This window comes from Phyllobates terribilis, unplaced genomic scaffold (assembly GCF_046119375.1).
Source record: "Phyllobates terribilis strain yellow unplaced genomic scaffold, ASM4611937v1 Scaffold_437__1_contigs__length_1545540, whole genome shotgun sequence".
In the NCBI taxonomy this organism is placed as follows: Eukaryota; Metazoa; Chordata; class Amphibia; order Anura; family Dendrobatidae; genus Phyllobates; species Phyllobates terribilis.
In genome coordinates, this window is record NW_027363197.1 from 604,451 (window position 1) to 629,572 (window position 25,122).

At 43.9% G+C, this 25,122-nt stretch overlaps 11 non-coding genes and 1 pseudogene across 11 annotated transcripts; all 12 read right to left on the reverse strand.

Moving 5' to 3' along the window:
* Positions 1 to 1,033: 1,033 nt before the first annotated feature.
* Positions 1,034 to 1,215, reverse strand: LOC141228336 (U2 spliceosomal RNA). The gene has a single exon (XR_012295251.1). It is a non-coding gene; the product is annotated as a U2 spliceosomal RNA (small nuclear RNA).
* A 524-nt stretch (positions 1,216 to 1,739) lies between these two features.
* LOC141228485 (U2 spliceosomal RNA) lies at positions 1,740 to 1,855 on the reverse strand (annotated as a pseudogene).
* A 1,115-nt stretch (positions 1,856 to 2,970) lies between these two features.
* Positions 2,971 to 3,161, reverse strand: LOC141228436 (U2 spliceosomal RNA). Its single transcript, XR_012295316.1, has one exon. It is a non-coding gene; the product is annotated as a U2 spliceosomal RNA (small nuclear RNA).
* Positions 3,162 to 9,316: 6,155 nt separating this feature from the next.
* On the reverse strand, positions 9,317 to 9,507 carry LOC141228719 (U2 spliceosomal RNA). Its single transcript, XR_012295522.1, has one exon. It is a non-coding gene; the product is annotated as a U2 spliceosomal RNA (small nuclear RNA).
* A 1,115-nt stretch (positions 9,508 to 10,622) lies between these two features.
* On the reverse strand, positions 10,623 to 10,813 carry LOC141228720 (U2 spliceosomal RNA). The gene has a single exon (XR_012295523.1). It is a non-coding gene; the product is annotated as a U2 spliceosomal RNA (small nuclear RNA).
* Positions 10,814 to 11,928: 1,115 nt separating this feature from the next.
* On the reverse strand, positions 11,929 to 12,119 carry LOC141228721 (U2 spliceosomal RNA). Its single transcript, XR_012295524.1, has one exon. It is a non-coding gene; the product is annotated as a U2 spliceosomal RNA (small nuclear RNA).
* A 1,115-nt stretch (positions 12,120 to 13,234) lies between these two features.
* LOC141228438 (U2 spliceosomal RNA) lies at positions 13,235 to 13,431 on the reverse strand. The gene has a single exon (XR_012295318.1). It is a non-coding gene; the product is annotated as a U2 spliceosomal RNA (small nuclear RNA).
* A 6,186-nt stretch (positions 13,432 to 19,617) lies between these two features.
* LOC141228722 (U2 spliceosomal RNA) lies at positions 19,618 to 19,808 on the reverse strand. The gene has a single exon (XR_012295525.1). It is a non-coding gene; the product is annotated as a U2 spliceosomal RNA (small nuclear RNA).
* Positions 19,809 to 20,923: 1,115 nt separating this feature from the next.
* On the reverse strand, positions 20,924 to 21,114 carry LOC141228723 (U2 spliceosomal RNA). The gene has a single exon (XR_012295526.1). It is a non-coding gene; the product is annotated as a U2 spliceosomal RNA (small nuclear RNA).
* Positions 21,115 to 22,230: 1,116 nt separating this feature from the next.
* Positions 22,231 to 22,421, reverse strand: LOC141228227 (U2 spliceosomal RNA). The gene has a single exon (XR_012295146.1). It is a non-coding gene; the product is annotated as a U2 spliceosomal RNA (small nuclear RNA).
* A 1,115-nt stretch (positions 22,422 to 23,536) lies between these two features.
* On the reverse strand, positions 23,537 to 23,727 carry LOC141228724 (U2 spliceosomal RNA). Its single transcript, XR_012295527.1, has one exon. It is a non-coding gene; the product is annotated as a U2 spliceosomal RNA (small nuclear RNA).
* A 1,115-nt stretch (positions 23,728 to 24,842) lies between these two features.
* Positions 24,843 to 25,033, reverse strand: LOC141228726 (U2 spliceosomal RNA). Its single transcript, XR_012295528.1, has one exon. It is a non-coding gene; the product is annotated as a U2 spliceosomal RNA (small nuclear RNA).
* Positions 25,034 to 25,122: the final 89 nt, after the last annotated feature.

The following is a 25,122-nucleotide window of genomic DNA, read 5'->3' on the forward strand; positions in this document are numbered from 1 at the left end:
AAGAAGACATGTTGTCAACCTCTAGATCCCTTACATGCCTGCACTTTTCGGCTTGCTGCTGCTGCAATCCACGCGTTTTAGATCTGCATAACTCCACCTCTTTAAACACAGCACCTTCACCCCCTGCTGTTCCCACCCGCCTCAACACCGTTGGAAGGGAGGAGAACCAATTAAGGCGGGGGGTGGGGTGGAACGAGCAGCTGTCTACCCTTAGCAGGAGGGCTCCTGATTACATACCTCTCCTGCTGCTGCTGCTGCTGGCTGTCCAGCAGCAGACTGAAGGTGGCTGCTGCTGTGCACAGGTATATAAAGGCTCAGAGCCTATTATGACACGCGCAGCCAGCGTTCCATTGCCACATTCCATCTACTGCAGGCAGGATACCTGGCTGGCTGAATGTCGCTGAGAAGCTCACAGAGACCGCCATAAGCAACAGTTTAACAGAATGCCACAGACTAATCAACCAAACTTTTTGGGTTGGGTTCTCTTTTATAGTCTGCAGGCATTAAATGAAAGAAGTCAGTGTTCCAGCAGAAGGAGACAACGTTTCAGAAAAGGCATTGTAGCAAACCAAAAAAGAAATTTTAAGCGCAGCAGAGTAACCAGCGCACATACCTGTTAGCTCAGGTGAGTTTAAAAGGCTGCTGTTGATAACAAGGGCATTTGCTAAATAGATGGTGTGTGTGCAACAATATACTGAAAGGTCAATTATATTGTGCAGCTTATCTCACCACCTGTAGTTATTTAGGTGAAAGCTCCAAAATGCTTGCCTAATATGTCTGTTTATCCAAAAGGAAGTAAAAAGGGAGAGCTAGAAAGATAGCATTGCATCACATTACATGGCAATGCAATGCACAGTTGCTGAAGTTGAACCAAAATGAGCTTGTAATCTGGCTTCTGCAACTTTGAACATGAAAAATCCAATGAGGAGAAGAAAAGCAAAGCCAAAGAGTCCATCCCCAAATCCGACAAACAAGCAAAATGAACAAAAAACATTGAATTCAATTCTTTCTGATTTTAGAAACTGCATTAAAGAAGGGGTGCACCGGTCCTGGAGATACTGCAATACCAGGTCAATGCGTGGAGTGGACAGAGCAAGCTCTTTTTCCATCTCCCTGTTCTAAAAATCCATTTAATATATGGTCCCCAGATAGGGGACGTATCAGATATTAAACTGATAAGAACAGATTTTTTGATTGAAGCTGCATCCAAGGCACTGAAAAATGTGACCGAAGTCACACCAAAACAGCGCACGAGGTGAGGATTCATGTGGACCCTTCCCGGAGGAGAGGGTTCCCAATAAACCATCCCCATCCCTCCGAGCCAGAAGGCCACAGCGAGGGTCAGGGATCTCCGATGCTCTCCCTAGCCGAAGCCGGAGAAGAGCCGTTTTCGTGCTCCCAGCTTCCATCTAGGCTGCCACCCTAGTGGAGCTGGAGCCTGTGTTGGTTTCTCAGCCCTAAGCTGACCGGACCTCCGACCGGGTTTATAAAAATTCCCCTTCCTAGCCCGGAGGCCAGGAATAGGGGGGGTTGCTCAGAAAGTATGATTGGCAAAGGTGCGGCGTGCTACGAAGCCAAGTCTTTCTGGGGTTCCCAGTCCCAGTAAGCTTGGACTCCCACCAGGGCGCCTACTCCTGGGGCACATTGCTCCAAAGCCCTCACACTTACCCAGCCTAGTGACTTCGATCCTGGAGGGCCATGTTTTCCATCAGATAACTCTATGTGCCACCTGGCGTACTAACAAGTGCACCAAACCAGTGTGTAATATGCATCAATTTACTAGGGCAGCCCAAGGACAAAACTGCCTTTTCAAAAGATACTACACTTGATCTTAGCCAAAAGGCCGAGAAGCGATAACCAGAATTGGTTTCAAACTACGGAGCCACCCAAGGATCCTGAAAAGTCCATTTGTGGAGATGAGCTCCTGGACTCCCGTTAAGAAGACATGTTGTCAACCTCTAGATCCCTTACATGCCTGCACTTTTCGGCTTGCTGCTGCTGCAATCCACGCGTTTTAGATCTGCATAACTCCACCTCTTTAAACACAGCACCTTCACCCCCTGCTGTTCCCACCCACCTCAACACCGTTGGAAGGGAGGAGAACCAATTAAGGCGGGGGGTGGGGTGGAACGAGCAGCTGTCTACCCTTAGCAGGAGGGCTCCTGATTACATACCTCTCCTGCTGCTGCTGCTGCTGGCTGTCCAGCAGCAGACTGAAGGTGGCTGCTGCTGTGCACAGGTATATAAAGGCTCAGAGCCTATTATGACACGCGCAGCCAGCGTTCCATTGCCACATTCCATCTACTGCAGGCAGGATACCTGGCTGGCTGAATGTCGCTGAGAAGCTCACAGAGACCGCCATAAGCAACAGTTTAACAGAATGCCACAGACTAATCAACCAAACTTTTTGGGTTGGGTTCTCTTTTATAGTCTGCAGGCATTAAATGAAAGAAGTCAGTGTTCCAGCAGAAGGAGACAACGTTTCAGAAAAGGCATTGTAGCAAACCAAAAAAGAAATTTTAAGCGCAGCAGAGTAACCAGCGCACATACCTGTTAGCTCAGGTGAGTTTAAAAGGCTGCTGTTGATAACAAGGGCATTTGCTAAATAGATGGTGTGTGTGCAACAATATACTGAAAGGTCAATTATATTGTGCAGCTTATCTCACCACCTGTAGTTATTTAGGTGAAAGCTCCAAAATGCTTGCCTAATATGTCTGTTTATCCAAAAGGAAGTAAAAAGGGAGAGCTAGAAAGATAGCATTGCATCACATTACATGGCAATGCAATGCACAGTTGCTGAAGTTGAACCAAAATGAGCTTGTAATCTGGCTTCTGCAACTTTGAACATGAAAAATCCAATGAGGAGAAGAAAAGCAAAGCCAAAGAGTCCATCCCCAAATCCGACAAACAAGCAAAATGAACAAAAAACATTGAATTCAATTCTTTCTGATTTTAGAAACTGCATTAAAGAAGGGGTGCACCGGTCCTGGAGATACTGCAATACCAGGTCAATGCGTGGAGTGGACAGAGCAAGCTCTTTTTCCATCTCCCTGTTCTAAAAATCCATTTAATATATGGTCCCCAGATAGGGGACGTATCAGATATTAAACTGATAAGAACAGATTTTTTTTTTTTTTTTTTTTCTCCTCAGACGAGGAAATTCCACAGTCTATGAAAACCAGACAAAGGAAAATTCCATCAAAACAGCTGCGTCAAATCCAATACGCAATTTGCTGTCCCCATCATCATCGGAAATATTTATTTCATATTTCAAAACAACAATAACAAAAATCTAGAGGTACTAACAATATATCTCCACTTTTTAACTTTCCATATTCCCTCTGCATCCACTTCCCCTCTCCTCTTTTTGTCCCATAGGAAACACACATACATCTTCCCCAAAATCACCTTCACACTATCCTTTACAGCAATTTCCTTCCTTTTAAACACATACACATTCCTCACATCCCATAACACTTCCTTTATACATGCAAGCATCAACCACAAGACTCTTTCCTTCGTCCCATCACATATTCCCAAACCAAACATAAACAACTCAAAAGACAACAAATTCACACCACACAATTCTTTACACAAAGGCCCCATTCTCCCAATCACATCTCTAGCATACTGGCAATTCCAAAAAACATGCAACACACTTTCCCTTCCACCACAGCCATTTCTTGGACACATTTCACTCCTCACCAAACCTCTATTCCTCTGAAACTCTCTCACAGGTAATACTCCATGTAAAGACTGCCACACAACTTCACTCTGTTTGTTGGTCATACCACTCATCCGCACTTTCTTCCAAACCTTCTGCACATCACCACCCCTAACCATATTTATTCCACATTCTACCTCTCTACATTCAATCATCCTATACACAGCCTTCTTATTCTCCAGCAATCTCACATCTGCATCACACAGTTCATACCTCACCAAAAACTTATAAACCCACACATACCATACAGGCACCTCAAAAGCAATCGGACATCGCAAATCCCTTTCTTGCCACTTTAAACGAAACAAATACGCTCCAAATAAATACCTACACATAGATGAAAACTTTCCATCCGCCCTAATCACTTTCAAAACAAACACAACGATATTCACACCAAAAAACACGTCCAAATTCGGAAAACCCAAACCACCTTTTTCCACTCTTTTAACCAAAATTTCTCTCCTAGCTCTCTCCATTTTCGAGTTCCACAAAAAAACAAATAAAATTCTATTCAAGCTTCTCATACACATATATCCTGGTGGAAATACTACCGCAATATATAAAAATATTGGCAACACCACACTCTTAACAATTAAAATCTTCCCAAAAAAGGATAAACTCCTCAATTTCCAAAAATTCAACTTCTGCTCAACTTTTCCTTTCGCATCATCCCAACTTTCTTTCCCATCCAAACTCTCTGAAAACTTCACACCCAAAACTTTAATAGGTCCATTCACTACATTCACACCTACATCCCTACTTAAACTTCCGCCTCCAAAACCCTTACACTCACTCTTTTCCCAATTCACTTTAAACGCAGATGCACCACAAAAAATAGACACTAACAACTTCACCCGCCTCACCGAACATTCAGAATCACATAATACACACACGTCATCCATATAACCACTCACTTTCCATTCTTTTCCTCCACCTCCCGGCACTTGCACACCACGAATTACCTTATCTTTCCTCAGCATACACAACAATGGCTCAATTGCACAAATAAATGCTACAGGGGACAAAGGACACCCCTGTCGCACACCCGAAAACACATTCACTTTCCTACCCACATACCCATTCATTAAAACACAGCTATAAACACCCGCATACAAACTTCTCACTCGCCCAACAAAATCAGCCGGAAAACCCATTTTTAACAACACTCTGAACAAAAAACCATGCGACAACCTATCATAAGCCTTTTCAAAATCCAAACTTAACAAAAATACACTCTTCTTACGACCCATGCAATCCCATAGACAATCTCTTAACATACACACACACTCGTGAATCCGCCTCCCAGGTACCGCACAACACTGCTCATCCCCAATCACACTCTCTATCACATCACGCATCCTATTAGCCATAAGTTTTGCATAGATTTTATAATCACAATTAAGTAACGTTATTGGCCTCCAATTCCTCAGACTTTTCAAATCCCCTTTCTTAGGAATTAACACAACCATACCTGCACGCATACTCTCAGTCACCTCCATGTTTCCCCACATATACTTACATACATCCACAAAGTCCTTACCAATCACACCCCACATCACACGATAAAATTCTACTGGGAGGCCATCCTCCCCCGGCGTCTTATTCAAAGCCATACTACACATAACCTTCCATACCTCATCACCAGTCACCTCACCCATCACTCTCTCTCTTTCTGCTTCACTCAACTTACTCTCTAACACACTCAAAACATCATTCTCCAAACATTCATCCCTCTGTTTCACTGCATACAGATCCTCATAAAACTTAGCCACCTCTTCACACATATCCTCTCCACTCACCTCACTTCCATCTGCTCCATACACCACGCTCATACTCTGTTTCTTTCCAAAAACTTTTTTAAAGAAAAACCGAGAACATTTCTCATCCTGCTCCATCTTATCAATCTTTGCCCTAAACACTATGCTTCTCCCTCTCTCCAACAAAAACTCACTAATCTCCTTTTTTACCTCTAAAATATCCTCCTCCACCTCAACTCCTCCTTCCCTTAACTTATACAAAACGCTCAACCGCGCGTTCAGTTTAACAAAACTCTCTCTTTTAATTGCTGCATACTTGTATCCTAAATTTTTAAAGAACATTTTTGCTTGTTTCTTCACCCAGTCCCACCACTCACAAACATTCCTGAACTCATTTTTATGCTTACACCATTCTTCATACCGCCTTTCATACTCCTTTCTCACATCTTCATTCTCTAACAGTTTAACATTTAACTTCCACAATCCTCTCCCAAACACTCCATCAACTTTTATATCCAACTCACACAACATACACACATGATCTGAAAAAAGAACGTTTTCCTGCCTATAATTAACAGAAACCATATTTTTAGAAATAAAACAATAATCCAATCTGGATTGTACCCTACCACTCTCAGAAAAGAAAGTGTTCAACAAAGGATTCATGTTACACACGCGCTGCATATCACACAACCCAAAATCATTCACTAACTCCAATAATGCTTTCCCAGACACATCCACATTCACTCTCCCCACATCACAGTTCATATCACCCACAATTACCACAGGTATTCTTCCTGGAACAAAAAGCTTAATTTTTTCAAATAAATTTTTGCGCTCATTTTTTTCAACTGGCGCATAAACATTAATAACACAAAACTTTACATTCTTGTATACAAAATTAGCAAGGATACATCTCCCCACCTCAATAACCAAATAATCACTCAAAACAACCTCCCTTCCTTTAACCAAAATACCCACACCATCATTCTTATTACATGCACTCCCCGACCACACAGACGCTCCATAAGACCATTCATCCCCTTTCACACCATCCACTACCCCACATTCTTGTAAACAAAAAATAGATGCATTTTGCATAGCTAAAAACTCAAAAATAGCAGCTCTTCTTACTTTACTTTTAAACACTCTTACGTTTTGGGACACTATGGTAAATCCCATAATACTTCTACTCCTTCACCAATTACACAAAGAAATAGCCTTTGGCCTAAACCAAAGCTCACAAGAGGACAAAAAGAAAAAACATTTACAATATTATATGGTGACACTATCCAGCACCACCACTATCCTCCTCCGCCATCAGAACAGAACAGCTGGTTTCCGACCCGCTGGCTTCACCAGCCACACTCCTCATTCTGGCAGTTCTGATCTTCCTCTGAGGCTCACTAAAAACTGCATCATCACTGCCCCCACCATCCTCCCTACGACTCTTCTTTGCACCCCTATCATCCTCCGAAGAAAAATCTTCAATGTTTTCAGGACCCGAAGGGTGTTCAGGACTGTCGGGTTCCGAGATTTGCACTTCACATCCTGTTGCGTCCATTGCCTCTCCAAAAGTCATCATCTCAGGCAGCTCTGCTTCCACCACTTTCCTAGATATTCTCGCAGACACTGCCTTTTTCTCCACCTTTGCCACTTCCCTCCAGAACTCCTTTTCTTCCCTCCGCTTCTTCCTCATTTCTTCAGCAGAAGAAGAACATGGTCTCAGGGACACCTCCTCTGGCGCCGTAGAGGGAGAGGCTCTACCAGTTTCCCGCCTCCTTCCCTCTCTCTCCTCCCTCTCCAATCTTTCCAGCACTTTCAGTGCGCTTGCCATCTGCCTCCTCTCCAGCTCCTCCTCCTTCTGTTCTTTATCAGAACGTCTAGGTGCACTCATAGGACAGTCCTTATACATGTGATCACTACTCCCACAGACATCACAGGACTTGGCCTCTGGACACTGGTTGGCCATATGCCCCTCCTTTCTGCAATTTCGGCAACACTGCCCTTTAAGGCATGTTACCATGGTATGTCCGAAAGAAAAGCATCTACGGCAAAACATGGGCTGGCCTGGGTAAAAGAGGAAACCTCTATGGCCTGCAACGGAAAAATTTGATGGAGGGTGTCTAAAGCCCCCCACACTGTCAGGATCCCTTTTCAATTTCACACGGAATTTATACTGGCAGTTAAAGATTCCTAGACAATTGACTTGCTTCACTCCCTTCCGCACATATTCACAGTAGCGAGAGAGGAAGCACTCCAGCAGCTCAGGGTCTGTAAAAGGGTTATAGACAGTCACAGTCACCTCCTTTTCTTGCAGACCAAACAAAGGTTCCCATCTAACTCCTTCCAAGCAGGGGTCACTAGAGTGACCACGGAGCCATTCAAAGACATTAAGGCAAACATCCTGGTCCATAAAGGTAACGTCATAATTACCTTGACGTGAAAATTCGTTGACACTGAAGATCTCAGAACGTCTTGCTCCAGCTTTGCCTTCAACGATGTCTTGGACAATGAAAACCACGTTGTTCTTGTTCTGGTCAGATGGATCCACGGACAAACGGATGGTGTTCTTCACAAAAGACATCTTGGATTCTGTCGGTATGGAATACCACAGGAAAAAGCAGAAAATCCTCCACAAAAGGGTCCGGATTCCTCCAGGAGACTTGCACCAATCAAGGTACAGTCATACGATCTTAGCCAAAAGGCCGAGAAGCGATAACCAGAATTGGTTTCAAACTACGGAGCCACCCAAGGATCCTGAAAAGTCCATTTGTGGAGATGAGCTCCTGGACTCCCGTTAAGAAGACATGTTGTCAACCTCTAGATCCCTTACATGCCTCCACTTTTCGGCTTGCTGCTGCTGCAATCCACGCGTTTTAGATCTGCATAACTCCACCTCTTTAAACACAGCACCTTCACCCCCTGCTGTTCCCACCCGCCTCAACACCGTTGGAAGGGAGGAGAACCAATTAAGGCGGGGGGTGGGGTGGAACGAGCAGCTGTCTACCCTTAGCAGGAGGGCTCCTGATTACATACCTCTCCTGCTGCTGCTGCTGCTGGCTGTCCAGCAGCAGACTGAAGGTGGCTGCTGCTGTGCACAGGTATATAAAGGCTCAGAGCCAATTATGACACGCGCAGCCAGCGTTCCATTGCCACATTCCATCTACTGCAGGCAGGATACCTGGCTGGCTGAATGTCGCTGAGAAGCTCACAGAGACCGCCATAAGCAACAGTTTAACAGAATGCCACAGACTAATCAACCAAACTTTTTGGGTTGGGTTCTCTTTTATAGTCTGCAGGCATTAAATGAAAGAAGTCAGTGTTCCAGCAGAAGGAGACAACGTTTCAGAAAAGGCATTGTAGCAAACCAAAAAAGAAATTTTAAGCGCAGCAGAGTAACCAGCGCACATACCTGTTAGCTCAGGTGAGTTTAAAAGGCTGCTGTTGATAACAAGGGCATTTGCTAAATAGATGGTGTGTGTGCAACAATATACTGAAAGGTCAATTATATTGTGCAGCTTATCTCACCACCTGTAGTTATTTAGGTGAAAGCTCCAAAATGCTTGCCTAATATGTCTGTTTATCCAAAAGGAAGTAAAAAGGGAGAGCTAGAAAGGTAGCATTGCATCACATTACATGGCAATGCAATGCACAGTTGCTGAAGTTGAACCAAAATGAGCTTGTAATCTGGCTTCTGCAACTTTGAACATGAAAAATCCAATGAGGAGAAGAAAAGCAAAGCCAAAGAGTCCATCCCAAACTCCGACAAACAAGCAAAATGAACAAAAAACATTGAATTCAATTCTTTCTGATTTTAGAAACTGCATTAAAGAAGGGGTGCACCGGTCCTGGAGATACTGCAATACCAGGTCAATGCGTGGAGTGGACAGAGCAAGCTCTTTTTCCATCTCCCTGTTCTAAAAATCCATTTAATATATGGTCCCCAGATAGGGGACGTATCAGATATTAAACTGATAAGAACAGATACTACACTTGATCTTAGCCAAAAGGCCGAGAAGCGATAACCAGAATTGGTTTCAAACTACGGAGCCACCCAAGGATCCTGAAAAGTCCATTTGTGGAGATGAGCTCCTGGACTCCCGTTAAGAAGACATGTTGTCAACCTCTAGATCCCTTACATGCCTCCACTTTTCGGCTTGCTGCTGCTGCAATCCACGCGTTTTAGATCTGCATAACTCCACCTCTTTAAACACAGCACCTTCACCCCCTGCTGTTCCCACCCGCCTCAACACCGTTGGAAGGGAGGAGAACCAATTAAGGCGGGGGGTGGGGTGGAACGAGCAGCTGTCTACCCTTAGCAGGAGGGCTCCTGATTACATACCTCTCCTGCTGCTGCTGCTGCTGGCTGTCCAGCAGCAGACTGAAGGTGGCTGCTGCTGTGCACAGGTATATAAAGGCTCAGAGCCTATTATGACACGCGCAGCCAGCGTTCCATTGCCACATTCCATCTACTGCAGGCAGGATACCTGGCTGGCTGAATGTCGCTGAGAAGCTCACAGAGACCGCCATAAGCAACAGTTTAACAGAATGCCACAGACTAATCAACCAAACTTTTTGGGTTGGGTTCTCTTTTATAGTCTGCAGGCATTAAATGAAAGAAGTCAGTGTTCCAGCAGAAGGAGACAACGTTTCAGAAAAGGCATTGTAGCAAACCAAAAAAGAAATTTTAAGCGCAGCAGAGTAACCAGCGCACATACCTGTTAGCTCAGGTGAGTTTAAAAGGCTGCTGTTGATAACAAGGGCATTTGCTAAATAGATGGTGTGTGTGCAACAATATACTGAAAGGTCAATTATATTGTGCAGCTTATCTCACCACCTGTAGTTATTTAGGTGAAAGCTCCAAAATGCTTGCCTAATATGTCTGTTTATCCAAAAGGAAGTAAAAAGGGAGAGCTAGAAAGATAGCATTGCATCACATTACATGGCAATGCAATGCACAGTTGCTGAAGTTGAACCAAAATGAGCTTGTAATCTGGCTTCTGCAACTTTGAACATGAAAAATCCAATGAGGAGAAGAAAAGCAAAGCCAAAGAGTCCATCCCAAACTCCGACAAACAAGCAAAATGAACAAAAAACATTGAATTCAATTCTTTCTGATTTTAGAAACTGCATTAAAGAAGGGGTGCACCGGTCCTGGAGATACTGCAATACCAGGTCAATGCGTGGAGTGGACAGAGCAAGCTCTTTTTCCATCTCCCTGTTCTAAAAATCCATTTAATATATGGTCCCCAGATAGGGGACGTATCAGATATTAAACTGATAAGAACAGATACTACACTTGATCTTAGCCAAAAGGCCGAGAAGCGATAACCAGAATTGGTTTCAAACTACGGAGCCACCCAAGGATCCTGAAAAGTCCATTTGTGGAGATGAGCTCCTGGACTCCCGTTAAGAAGACATGTTGTCAACCTCTAGATCCCTTACATGCCTGCACTTTTCGGCTTGCTGCTGCTGCAATCCACGCATTTTAGATCTGCATAACTCCACCTCTTTAAACACAGCACCTTCACCCCCTGCTGTTCCCACCCGCCTCAACACCGTTGGAAGGGAGGAGAACCAATTAAGGCGGGGGGTGGGGTGGAACGAGCAGCTGTCTACCCTTAGCAGGAGGGCTCCTGATTACATACCTCTCCTGCTGCTGCTGCTGCTGGCTGTCCAGCAGCAGACTGAAGGTGGCTGCTGCTGTGCACAGGTATATAAAGGCTCAGAGCCTATTATGACACGCGCAGCCAGCGTTCCATTGCCACATTCCATCTACTGCAGGCAGGATACCTGGCTGGCTGAATGTCGCTGAGAAGCTCACAGAGACCGCCATAAGCAACAGTTTAACAGAATGCCACAGACTAATCAACCAAACTTTTTGGGTTGGGTTCTCTTTTATAGTCTGCAGGCATTAAATGAAAGAAGTCAGTGTTCCAGCAGAAGGAGGCAACGTTTTAGAAAAGGCATTGTAGCAAACCAAAAAAGAAATTTTAAGCGCAGCAGAGTAACCAGCGCACATACCTGTTAGCTCAGGTGAGTTTAAAAGGCTGCTGTTGATAACAAGGGCATTTGCTAAATAGATGGTGTGTGTGCAACAATATACTGAAAGGTCAATTATATTGTGCAGCTTATCTCACCACCTGTAGTTATTTAGGTGAAAGCTCCAAAATGCTTGCCTAATATGTCTGTTTATCCAAAAGGAAGTAAAAAGGGAGAGCTAGAAAGATAGCATTGCATCACATTACATGGCAATGCAATGCACAGTTGCTGAAGTTGAACCAAAATGAGCTTGTAATCTGGCTTCTGCAACTTTGAACATGAAAAATCCAATGAGGAGAAGAAAAGCAAAGCCAAAGAGTCCATCCCAAAATCCGACAAACAAGCAAAATGAACAAAAAACATTGAATTCAATTCTTTCTGATTTTAGAAACTGCATTAAAGAAGGGGTGCACCGGTCCTGGAGATACTGCAATACCAGGTCAATGCGTGGAGTGGACAGAGCAAGCTCTTTTTCCATCTCCCTGTTCTAAAAATCCATTTAATATATGGTCCCCAGATAGGGGACGTATCAGATATTAAACTGATAAGAACAGATACTACACTTGATCTTAGCCAAAAGGCCGAGAAGCGATAACCAGAATTGGTTTCAAACTACGGAGCCACCCAAGGATCCTGAAAAGTCCATTTGTGGAGATGAGCTCCTGGACTCCCGTTAAGAAGACATGTTGTCAACCTCTAGATCCCTTACATGCCTGCACTTTTCGGCTTGCTGCTGCTGCAATCCACGCGTTTTAGATCTGCATAACTCCACCTCTTTAAACACAGCACCTTCACCCCCTGCTGTTCCCACCCGCCTCAACACCGTTGGAAGGGAGGAGAACCAATTAAGGCGGGGGGTGGGGTGGAACGAGCAGCTGTCTACCCTTAGCAGGAGGGCTCCTGATTACATACCTCTCCTGCTGCTGCTGCTGCTGGCTGTCCAGCAGCAGACTGAAGGTGGCTGCTGCTGTGCACAGGTATATAAAGGCTCAGAGCCTATTATGACACGCGCAGCCAGCGTTCCATTGCCACATTCCATCTACTGCAGGCAGGATACCTGGCTGGCTGAATGTCGCTGAGAAGCTCACAGAGACCGCCATAAGCAACAGTTTAACAGAATGCCACAGACTAATCAACCAAACTTTTTGGGTTGGGTTCTCTTTTATAGTCTGCAGGCATTAAATGAAAGAAGTCAGTGTTCCAGCAGAAGGAGACAACGTTTCAGAAAAGGCATTGTAGCAAACCAAAAAAGAAATTTTAAGCGCAGCAGAGTAACCAGCGCACATACCTGTTAGCTCAGGTGAGTTTAAAAGGCTGCTGTTGATAACAAGGGCATTTGCTAAATAGATGGTGTGTGTGCAACAATATACTGAAAGGTCAATTATATTGTGCAGCTTATCTCACCACCTGTAGTTATTTAGGTGAAAGCTCCAAAATGCTTGCCTAATATGTCTGTTTATCCAAAAGGAAGTAAAAAGGGAGAGCTAGAAAGATAGCATTGCATCACATTACATGGCAATGCAATGCACAGTTGCTGAAGTTGAACCAAAATGAGCTTGTAATCTGGCTTCTGCAACTTTGAACATGAAAAATCCAATGAGGAGAAGAAAAGCAAAGCCAAAGATTCCATCCCAAAATCCGACAAACAAGCAAAATGAACAAAAAACATTGAATTCAATTCTTTCTGATTTTAGAAACTGCATTAAAGAAGGGGTGCACCGGTCCTGGAGATACTGCAATACCAGGTCAATGCGTGGAGTGGACAGAGCAAGCTCTTTTTCCATCTCCCTGTTCTAAAAATCCATTTAATATATGGTCCCCAGATAGGGGACGTATCAGATATTAAACTGATAAGAACAGATTTTTTTTTTTTTTTTTTTTTTTTTTTTTTTAACCAAATCAGATAGGCCGGAGCATAAGCTCAATCAAATCGACTTACAAAAGCCTTTCATTGACACTTAGCCTTTCATCACACTTGGTATATAATCAAAAATAAAACCAAACCTTATCATCAGGTACATTATACACTACTAATTAAACTTTACCAAAAACCTCCACTTTTTAAACTTCCAGATCCCTTCAGCATCTATAATACTTCCACGTTCCTGATCCCAGAGGTATATTACATACATACGTGACAGAATCAATCTCAAACATTCATTAACTGACATTTTCTTCCTTTTAAAAACTAACAAATTCCTCGCATCCCACAAACTTTCAATTACACACACCACCAACAACCATAAAATCCTATCCTTAATTCTACTACATGCACCCATCCCAAACATAGCAAGTTTCCAATTAACATACTTTACACCCACCAATTCCTTGCAAAGTCCCCCTATACCCTTCCATACATCATATGCAAAATCACAATCCCATACCATATGTCTAACATGCTCTCTCAAACCACATCCATCCCTCGGGCATACCTCAGATTTAACTAAATCCCTCTTCTTTTGCACATCTCTAACAGGCAAAATGTCATGCAATATCATCCAAGCGATATCTCTCTGTCTGTTAGTCACACCATCTATACTTAATTTTCTCCACATCTCGGTTACTTCCTCCCCTCTCAACCCATTGATATTACATACCACCTCACGCTCACGCACCATCCTAATGACTTTCTTCTTTTGCCTAAAATCACTCATGTTAACGGACAACAAATCATACTTCCTTACAAATTTCTCAACACAACCATACCATACAGGACACTTAAAAGCAACAGGCACTCTAGCATCCCTTTTGACCCACTTTAAGCCATAAAGCATCCATCCAGCCGAATACTTCATCATATAAGCACACTTATTACTTTTCCCTAGAACCACCACCACCATTTTCACGTAACTAATCCCTAAAAAGAAATCAATATTTGGAAAATCCAAACCACCATTTACACATAACTTATAGACATATTCCCGTTTCAATTTCTCCATGCGACTTCCCCAAAGAAAATTAAAGATGAATTTCTCAGTTTTCCTAATTTTCTTAAAAGCAGCAGGATATACATTCGCAACAAACAACAAAATAGGCAAAATAACCGCCTTAATAATCAGAACTTTCCCAGTCAGAGTTAATTCTCTCATTCGCCAAAAATTCAACTTGCGCACCACTCTCACCCCACAATCTTCCCAACTCTCATTTCCTTTCAAATCATCATTAAACTTAATCCCAAGCACCTTTATTGCACCATCCTCACACCTCACACCATCCATCCGTACATTCCTCTCACCAAAACATTTAAAGGAACTCTTAGTCCAATTGACCTTAAAAGCTGAGACACTACAAAACAAACTTAATATCAACCTTGCCCTACTCATCGCAGCCATATTCCCACTCACAATCACTACATCATCCATGTAACCTAGAATTCTCACATCCTTTCCATTACTCCCAGGAATCATCACACCTCTCATAACCTTATCCTTCCTAACCATACACATCAACACTTCAATCACACTAATAAACAAAAAAGGGGACATAGGGCACCCCTGACGCACTCCTGATTTAATTCTCACTTTCTCACTCAACCACCCATTCACCAAAAATTCACTTGAAACATTACAATACAAACTCCTAACACAGTTTACAAAATTCCTGGAATAACCCATCTTAGACAAAACCTTAAACATAAAGCTATGTGACACACGGTCAAAAGCTTTTTCAAAATCAACCGAAAACAACAAACATTTCTGCTTACGACTCATACAATCCCCAATCACATCACGCAACAACACCAAATTTTCAGTCATACTTCTCCCAGGCACTGCACACACTTGATCTTCATCCACCACACCGCCAATCACTTCCCGCATCCGGCTAGCCAACAATTTACTAAACACCTTATAGTCTGCATTCAAAAGGGTGATTGGCCTCCAATTCCCCAAATCCTTTTTATCACCTTTCTTATGAACCAAAACCACCACCCCATCTCTCATAGATTCACTCAACATATTCTCCGTGAACATATACTGGCACACCTCCAATAAGTCATTTCCCATCGTGTCCCATTCCTTAACATATAACTCCACGGGCAGTCCATCCTTCCCAGGTGTTTTATTCTTACTCGCAGACATCACCACTTTTTTAACTTCATCCAACACAATTACATCATCCAATATTTCACGTTCATCCTCACCCAAACAACCTTCTAAACACCCCAAAGCATCAGTCAACATCCTATCATCAACCCATTTTTCCCCATACAACTCCTTATAAAACAACACCACCTCCTGCATCACATCCTTCCCACTCACACACACCCCATCACCATTCACCACCTCATCCATATCTACTTTCTTCCCAAAAACTTTTTTGAAAAAAAACCTTGTGCATTTCTCATTTTTCTCCAAATGTTCAATCTTAGAACGGTAAATAATTTCTTTCCCTTTACCCTCAATATATTTCTTAATCTCTTCTTTCACTTGACACATCAAAACATCCACATCCACTCCAATCATCCTTAACATCCTCAGCCACTCCAGTCTAGAGCTTAAATCATTAAATTTTGCTCTATTCATTGCTGCTTTCCTCCTGCCCCTTTTTCTAAAGAAAAAAACAATCTCACTCTTCATCCAGTCCCACCACTCAAGCACATTCCTGAAATCACTTTTTTTATCCCTCCACCTAACATACATTCGCCTAAAATCACGCATGATCCTATTATCTTCCAGCAAACGCACATTAAGTTTCCACACGCCACCACCATATACAAAGGAAATCTTACCTTCTAGACGTGCCCTCAAACACACATGGTCAGAGAAGGGAACATCTTCCTGCTGGAAATTCCTACAAATAACATTTTGTGAAGAAAAGAAGATACGGTCTATTCTAGACTCTATGCCTCCCCTGTCGGCCTTATAGGTCGCAGGAGGTGGATTACCTAAAAAAACTTCCGCAGCATCCTGTAAGGAAAAATCCGCCACAAGACTCTTGAGTCTTTTACCTGTAACATCCATCTTATCCCCCTCCGTCACACAATTGAAATCTCCAACAAAAATTATTGGCATTTTGCCAGATAAAAAAAAACATAATTTCTCAAAAATTTCCAGCCTCTCCCCTTTATCTATTGGTGCATACATATTTACCACCCTAACCCTCCACCCCCTACAATTTAACTCACATATTACACACCTCCCCGCCTCCACCACCATGTAACTTTCTATCTTAACACTATAACCCTTCACCAAAACACCTACCCCACAATTTTTATTACATACAGAACCAGACCACACACTTTGACCTAAAGGCCATGCATTTTCACTTAAGGGATTGGAGATCCCACACTCCTGGACACAGTATACGTCCGCATCCAAGTTGCTCAAGTAGTCCAAAATTGCCACTCTTCTCGACTCAGATTTAATCAGCCGAACATTTAGCGACAAGATGCTGAGAGCAACTTGGGCACCCATCTATTAATTTGATGTGGCAGGTCACGACAACATGCCCACCTGTACATCATCCTAACCCTTCTGGGGGTAGGACGCTGGACGTGCAGATATCGTAGTTTGTGCCTTCCCCCAAAAAAGACACACCTTGGGGATCGGATGCAGTAGGGTACACCCGGGCTGGACTCACACTGCAGTCACTTAAAGGGGAAAAGGATGGCTCAGTTTTCTTCTTTTTCTTCACTGAAGCGCCTCCATCTTCATCTGAACTATAATCCCGCCGCTGGGGGTCAAAGTCCCCCTGACCTCCCTCCTCCTCAAGGTCAGAAACGACATCGCTCCAGGCCACATGCGGTGTTCTGGTCAGATCAGACTCCTCTTCCCCCTGCAATGTAACCATCATGTCTGGAATTTCAGCCTCCAGATCCTCCACCGGGGCCACTTCCATGCCTATACGATCATCAGTTATCGTCTCAGACTCACTGACATCTGAAGCCACAGACGCGGCCCTCTGCACCGGTGGCTCAGGTGCCAGCTCCATATTTCCTCTTACATTCACACGAACCAGTTCTGGAAAAGCAACCCGAGCCTCCTCCTCATCCAGGAAAGCCAGAGTAGATATCGGAGCAGTCGGAGTTGGAGCAGTCGGAGTTGTAGCTGTGGGTGCAGGAGATTCATTTCTTCTCCTTCCCCTTCCCGCTGCCCCCGCATATGAACCAGGATGGAATATACAGTCTCTGAAGGCATGCCCCTTCTCTCCGCAGAGGTTACAGACTATTTCATTTTTGCAATTATTGGAAGAATGACCCACCTCATTGCACTTCCTGCAAATAATCTGTCTGATGTCGCATGCTTCCTGAGTATGGCCATACCTCCTACAATGACGACAAAACCTGGGCGCATTGGGGAAGAACAGGTAACCCCGCTCACTCCCAATGGAAAAATTTGATGGAGGATAATGTATACCCCCTGGTTCATCAGGACTTTCCCGGAACTTGACCATGAAACGATATTTACCGGTCCATAGTTCCTCCTCATTCATGACTTTTACTGCCACCTTGGTAATATAGCAGTGCCTATTTAGAAAGGCATAAATCAAAGCCAAGTCCACATGTGGGTTGTACATGAAAACAGTCAGAGGTACCTCTTTGGAGCAATACAAGATGACAAAAGTCAGCCCATCCAAATATTGATTGTCCAGATTCTTTTTCAAACAATCATAGAAATTGTTGCAAACAGCCATAGAAGTAAATACAAGATTATACTTGCTTTTGAATTGCTGGAGGCACAAGATTTCTTCCTTCTTCACTTCAAGGAGTCCAAACAAAATCTCCTTCACCACGAAGCTGAGGGTAAAGATTCCTTCTTTGCCTTCTTCCACATCAATCTGGATTCCAAACTTCACTCGAGCCTCACCGGGCCCAGCGTATCGAATGCGTCCCATTATCGCTAGTCGTGTCTACTGGCCAACTCCTTATAGCAGCAAGTGGCTTAAGCCATAAAATGGCGATGCCACAGGGCCAAGAGTTAACGCACAGACAGCCAAATGACTAGACCCATTACAGATCTGAGCCAAAAGGCCGAGAAGCGATAACCAGAATTGGTTTCAAACTACGGAGCCACCCAAGGATCCTGAAAAGTCCATTTGTGGAGATGAGCTCCTGGACTCCCGTTAAGAAGACATGTTGTCAACCTCTAGATCCCTTACATGCCTGCACTTTTCGGCTTGCTGCTGCTGCAATCCACGCGTTTTAGATCTGCATAACTCCACCTCTTTAAACACAGCACCTTCACCCCCTGCTGTTCCCACCCGCCTCAACACCGTTGGAAGGGAGGAGAACCAATTAAGGCGGGGGGTGGGGTGGAACGAGCAGCTGTCTACCCTTAGCAGGAGGGCTCCTGATTACATACCTCTCCTGCTGCTGCTGGCTGTCCAGCAGCAGACTGAAGGTGGCTGCTGCTGTGCACAGGTATATAAAGGCTCAGAGCCTATTATGACACGCGCAGCCAGCGTTCCATTGCCACATTCCATCTACTGCAGGCAGGATACCTGGCTGGCTGAATGTCGCTGAGAAGCTCACAGAGACCGCCATAAGCAACAGTTTAACAGAATGCCACAGACTAATCAACCAAACTTTTTGGGTTGGGTTCTCTTTTATAGTCTGCAGGCATTAAATGAAAGAAGTCAGTGTTCCAGCAGAAGGAGACAACGTTTCAGAAAAGGCATTGTAGCAAACCAAAAAAGAAATTTTAAGCGAAGCAGAGTAACCAGCGCACATACCTGTTAGCTCAGGTGAGTTTAAAAGGCTGCTGTTGATAACAAGGGCATTTGCTAAATAGATGGTGTGTGTGCAACAATATACTGAAAGGTCAATTATATTGTGCAGCTTATCTCACCACCTGTAGTTATTTAGGTGAAAGCTCCAAAATGCTTGCCTAATATGTCTGTTTATCCAAAAGGAAGTAAAAAGGGAGAGCTAGAAAGATAGCATTGCATCACATTACATGGCAATGCAATGCAGAGTTGCTGAAGTTGAACCAAAATGAGCTTGTAATCTGGCTTCTGCAACTTTGAACATGAAAAATCCAATGAGGAGAAGAAAAGCAAAGCCAAAGAGTCCATCCCAAAATCCGACAAACAAGCAAAATGAACAAAAAACATTGAATTCAATTCTTTCTGATTTTAGAAACTGCATTAAAGAAGGGGTGCACCGGTCCTGGAGATACTGCAATACCAGGTCAATGCGTGGAGTGGACAGAGCAAGCTCTTTTTCCATCTCCCTGTTCTAAAAATCCATTTAATATATGGTCCCCAGATAGGGGACGTATCAGATATTAAACTGATAAGAACAGATACTACACTTGATCTTAGCCAAAAGGCCGAGAAGCGATAACCAGAATTGGTTTCAAACTACGGAGCCACCCAAGGATCCTGAAAAGTCCATTTGTGGAGATGAGCTCCTGGACTCCCGTTAAGAAGACATGTTGTCAACCTCTAGATCCCTTACATGCCTGCACTTTTCGGCTTGCTGCTGCTGCAATCCACGCGTTTTAGATCTGCATAACTCCACCTCTTTAAACACAGCACCTTCACCCCCTGCTGTTCCCACCCGCCTCAACACCGTTGGAAGGGAGGAGAACCAATTAAGGCGGGGGGTGGGGTGGAACGAGCAGCTGTCTACCCTTAGCAGGAGGGCTCCTGATTACATACCTCTCCTGCTGCTGCTGCTGCTGGCTGTCCAGCAGCAGACTGAAGGTGGCTGCTGCTGTGCACAGGTATATAAAGGCTCAGAGCCTATTATGACACGCGCAGCCAGCGTTCCATTGCCACATTCCATCTACTGCAGGCAGGATACCTGGCTGGCTGAATGTCGCTGAGAAGCTCACAGAGACCGCCATAAGCAACAGTTTAACAGAATGCCACAGACTAATCAACCAAACTTTTTGGGTTGGGTTCTCTTTTATAGTCTGCAGGCATTAAATGAAAGAAGTCAGTGTTCCAGCAGAAGGAGACAACGTTTCAGAAAAGGCATTGTAGCAAACCAAAAAAGAAATTTTAAGCGCAGCAGAGTAACCAGCGCACATACCTGTTAGCTCAGGTGAGTTTAAAAGGCTGCTGTTGATAACAAGGGCATTTGCTAAATAGATGGTGTGTGTGCAACAATATACTGAAAGGTCAATTATATTGTGCAGCTTATCTCACCACCTGTAGTTATTTAGGTGAAAGCTCCAAAATGCTTGCCTAATATGTCTGTTTATCCAAAAGGAAGTAAAAAGGGAGAGCTAGAAAGATAGCATTGCATCACATTACATGGCAATGCAATGCACAGTTGCTGAAGTTGAACCAAAATGAGCTTGTAATCTGGCTTCTGCAACTTTGAACATGAAAAATCCAATGAGGAGAAGAAAAGCAAAGCCAAAGAGTCCATCCCAAAATCCGACAAACAAGCAAAATGAACAAAAAACATTGAATTCAATTCTTTCTGATTTTAGAAACTGCATTAAAGAAGGGGTGCACCGGTCCTGGAGATACTGCAATACCAGGTCAATGCGTGGAGTGGACAGAGCAAGCTCTTTTTCCATCTCCCTGTTCTAAAAATCCATTTAATATATGGTCCCCAGATAGGGGACGTATCAGATATTAAACTGATAAGAACAGATACTACACTTGATCTTAGCCAAAAGGCCGAGAAGCGATAACCAGAATTGGTTTCAAACTACGGAGCCACCCAAGGATCCTGAAAAGTCCATTTGTGGAGATGAGCTCCTGGACTCCCGTTAAGAAGACATGTTGTCAACCTCTAGATCCCTTACATGCCTGCACTTTTCGGCTTGCTGCTGCTGCAATCCACGCGTTTTAGATCTGCATAACTCCACCTCTTTAAACACAGCACCTTCACCCCCTGCTGTTCCCACCCGCCTCAACACCGTTGGAAGGGAGGAGAACCAATTAAGGCGGGGGGTGGGGTGGAACGAGCAGCTGTCTACCCTTAGCAGGAGGGCTCCTGATTACATACCTCTCCTGCTGCTGCTGCTGCTGGCTGTCCAGCAGCAGACTGAAGGTGGCTGCTGCTGTGCACAGGTATATAAAGGCTCAGAGCCTATTATGACACGCGCAGCCAGCGTTCCATTGCCACATTCCATCTACTGCAGGCAGGATACCTGGCTGGCTGAATGTCGCTGAGAAGCTCACAGAGACCGCCATAAGCAACAGTTTAACAGAATGCCACAGACTAATCAACCAAACTTTTTGGGTTGGGTTCTCTTTTATAGTCTGCAGGCATTAAATGAAAGAAGTCAGTGTTCCAGCAGAAGGAGACAACGTTTCAGAAAAGGCATTGTAGCAAACCAAAAAATAAATTTTAAGCGCAGCAGAGTAACCAGCGCACATACCTGTTAGCTCAGGTGAGTTTAACAGGCTGCTGTTGATAACAAGGGCATTTGCTAAATAGATGGTGTGTGTGCAACAATATACTGAAAGGTCAATTATATTGTGCAGCTTATCTCACCACCTGTAGTTATTTAGGTGAAAGCTCCAAAATGCTTGCCTAATATGTCTGTTTATCCAAAAGGAAGTAAAAAGGGAGAGCTAGAAAGATAGCATTGCATCACATTACATGGCAAATGCAATGCACAGTTGCTGAAGTTGAACCAAAATGAGCTTGTAATCTGGCTTCTGCAACTTTGAACATGAAAAATCCAATGAGGAGAAGAAAAGCAAAGCCAAAGAGTCCATCCCAAAATCCGACAAACAAGCAAAATGAACAAAAAACATTGAATTCAATTCTTTCTGATTTTAGAAACTGCATTAAAGAAGGGGTGCACCGGTCCTGGAGATACTGCAATACCAGGTCAATGCGTGGAGTGGACAGAGCAAGCTCTTTTTCCATCTCCCTGTTCTAAAAATCCATTTAATATATGGTCCCCAGATAGGGGACGTATCAGATATTAAACTGATAAGAACAGATACTACACATGATCTTAGCCAAAAGGCCGAGAAGCGATAACCAGAATTGGTTTCAAACTACGGAGCCACCCAAGGATCCTGAAAAGTCCATTTGTGGAGATGAGCTCCTGGACTCCCGTTAAGAAGACATGTTGTCAACCTCTAGATCCCTTACATGCCTGCACTTTTCGGCTTGCTGCTGCTGCAATCCACGCGTTTTAGATCTGCATAACTCCACCTCTTTAAACACAGCACCTTCACCCCCTGCTGTTCCCACCCGCCTCAACACCGTTGGAAGGGAGGAGAACCAATTAAGGCGGGGGGTGGGGTGGAACGAGCAGCTGTCTACCCTTAGCAGGAGGGCTCCTGATTACATACCTCTCCTGCTGCTGCTGCTGCTGGCTGTCCAGCAGCAGACTGAAGGTGGCTGCTGCTGTGCACAGGTATATAAAGGCTCAGAGCCTATTATGACACGCGCAGCCAGCGTTCCATTGCCACATTCCATCTACTGCAGGCAGGATACCTGGCTGGCTGAATGTCGCTGAGAAGCTCACAGAGACCGCCATAAGCAACAGTTTAACAGAATGCCACAGACTAATCAACCAAACTTTTTGGGTTGGGTTCTCTTTTATAGTCTGCAGGCATTAAATGAAAGTAGTCAGTGTTCCAGCAGAAGGAGACAACGTTTCAGAAAAGGCATTGTAGCAAACCAAAAAAGAAATTTTAAGCGAAGCAGAGTAACCAGCGCACATACCTGTTAGCTCAGGTGAGTTTAAAAGGCTGCTGTTGATAACAAGGGCATTTGCTAAATAGATGGTGTGTGTGCAACAATATACTGAAAGGTCAATTATATTGTGCAGCTTATCTCACCACCTGTAGTTATTTAGGTGAAAGCTCCAAAATGCTTGCCTAATATGTCTGTTTATCCAAAAGGAAGTAAAAAGGGAGAGCTAGAAAGATAGCATTGCATCACATTACATGGCAATGCAATGCACAGTTGCTGAAGTTGAACCAAAATGAGCTTGTAATCTGGCTTCTGCAACTTTGAACATGAAAAATCCAATGAGGAGAAGAAAAGCAAAGCCAAAGAGTCCATCCCAAAATCCGACAAACAAGCAAAATGAACAAAAAACATTGAATTCAATTCTTTCTGATTTTAGAAACTGCATTAAAGAAGGGGTGCACCGGTCCTGGAGATACTGCAATACCAGGTCAATGCGTGGAGTGGACAGAGCAAGCTCTTTTTCCATCTCCCTGTTCTAAAAATCCATTTAATATATGGTCCCCAGATAGGGGACGTATCAGATATTAAACTGATAAGAACAGATACTACACTTGATCTTAGCCAAAAGGCCGAGAAGCGATAACCAGAATTGGTTTCAAACTACGGAGCCACCCAAGGATCCTGAAAAGTCCATTTGTGGAGATGAGCTCCTGGACTCCCGTTAAGAAGACATGTTGTCAACCTCTAGATCCCTTACATGCCTGCACTTTTCGGCTTGCTGCTGCTGCAATCCACGCGTTTTAGATCTGCATAACTCCACCTCTTTAAACACAGCACCTTCACCCCCTGCTGTTCCCACCCGCCTCAACACCGTTGGAAGGGAGGAGAACCAATTAAGGCGGGGGGTGGGGTGGAACGAGCAGCTGTCTACCCTTAGCAGGAGGGCTCCTGATTACATACCTCTCCTGCTGCTGCTGCTGCTGGCTGTCCAGCAGCAGACTGAAGGTGGCTGCTGCTGTGCACAGGTATATAAAGGCTCAGAGCCTATTATGACACGCGCAGCCAGCGTTCCATTGCCACATTCCATCTACTGCAGGCAGGATACCTGGCTGGCTGAATGTCGCTGAGAAGCTCACAGAGACCGCCATAAGCAACAGTTTAACAGAATGCCACAGACTAATCAACCAAACTTTTTGGGTTGGGTTCTCTTTTATAGTCTGCAGGCATTAAATGAAAGAAGTCAGTGTTCCAGCAGAAGGAGACAACGTTTCAGAAAAGGCATTGTAGCAAACCAAAAAAGAAATTTTAAGCGCAGCAGAGTAACCAGCGCACATACCTGTTAGCTCAGGTGAGTTTAAAAGGCTGCTGTTGATAACAAGGGCATTTGCTAAATAGATGGTGTGTGTGCAACAATATACTGAAAGGTCAATTATATTGTGCAGCTTATCTCACCACCTGTAGTTATTTAGGTGAAAGCTCCAAAATGCTTGCCTAATATGTCTGTTTATCCAAAAGGAAGTAAAAAGGGAGAGCTAGAAAGATAGCATTGCATCACATTACATGGCAATGCAATGCACAGTTGCTGAAGTTGAACCAAAATGAGCTTGTAATCTGGCTTCTGCAACTTTGAACATGAAAAATCCAATGAGGAGAAGAAAAGCAAAGCCAAAGATTCCATCCCAAAATCCGACAAACAAGCAAAATGAACAAAAAACATTGAATTCAATTCTTTCTGATTTTAGAAACTGCATTAAAGAAGGGGTGCACCGGTCCTGGAGATACTGCAATACCAGGTCAATGCGTGGAGTGGACAGAGCAAGCTCTTTTTCCATCTCCCTGTTCTAAAAATCCATTTAATATATGGTCCCCAGATAGGGGACGTATCAGATATTAAACTGATAAGAACAGATACTACACTTGATCTTAGCCAAAAGGCCGAGAAGCGATAACCAGAATTGGTTTCAAACTACGGAGCCACCCAAGGATCCTGAAAAGTCCATTTGTGGAGATGAGCTCCTGGACTCCCGTTAAGAAGA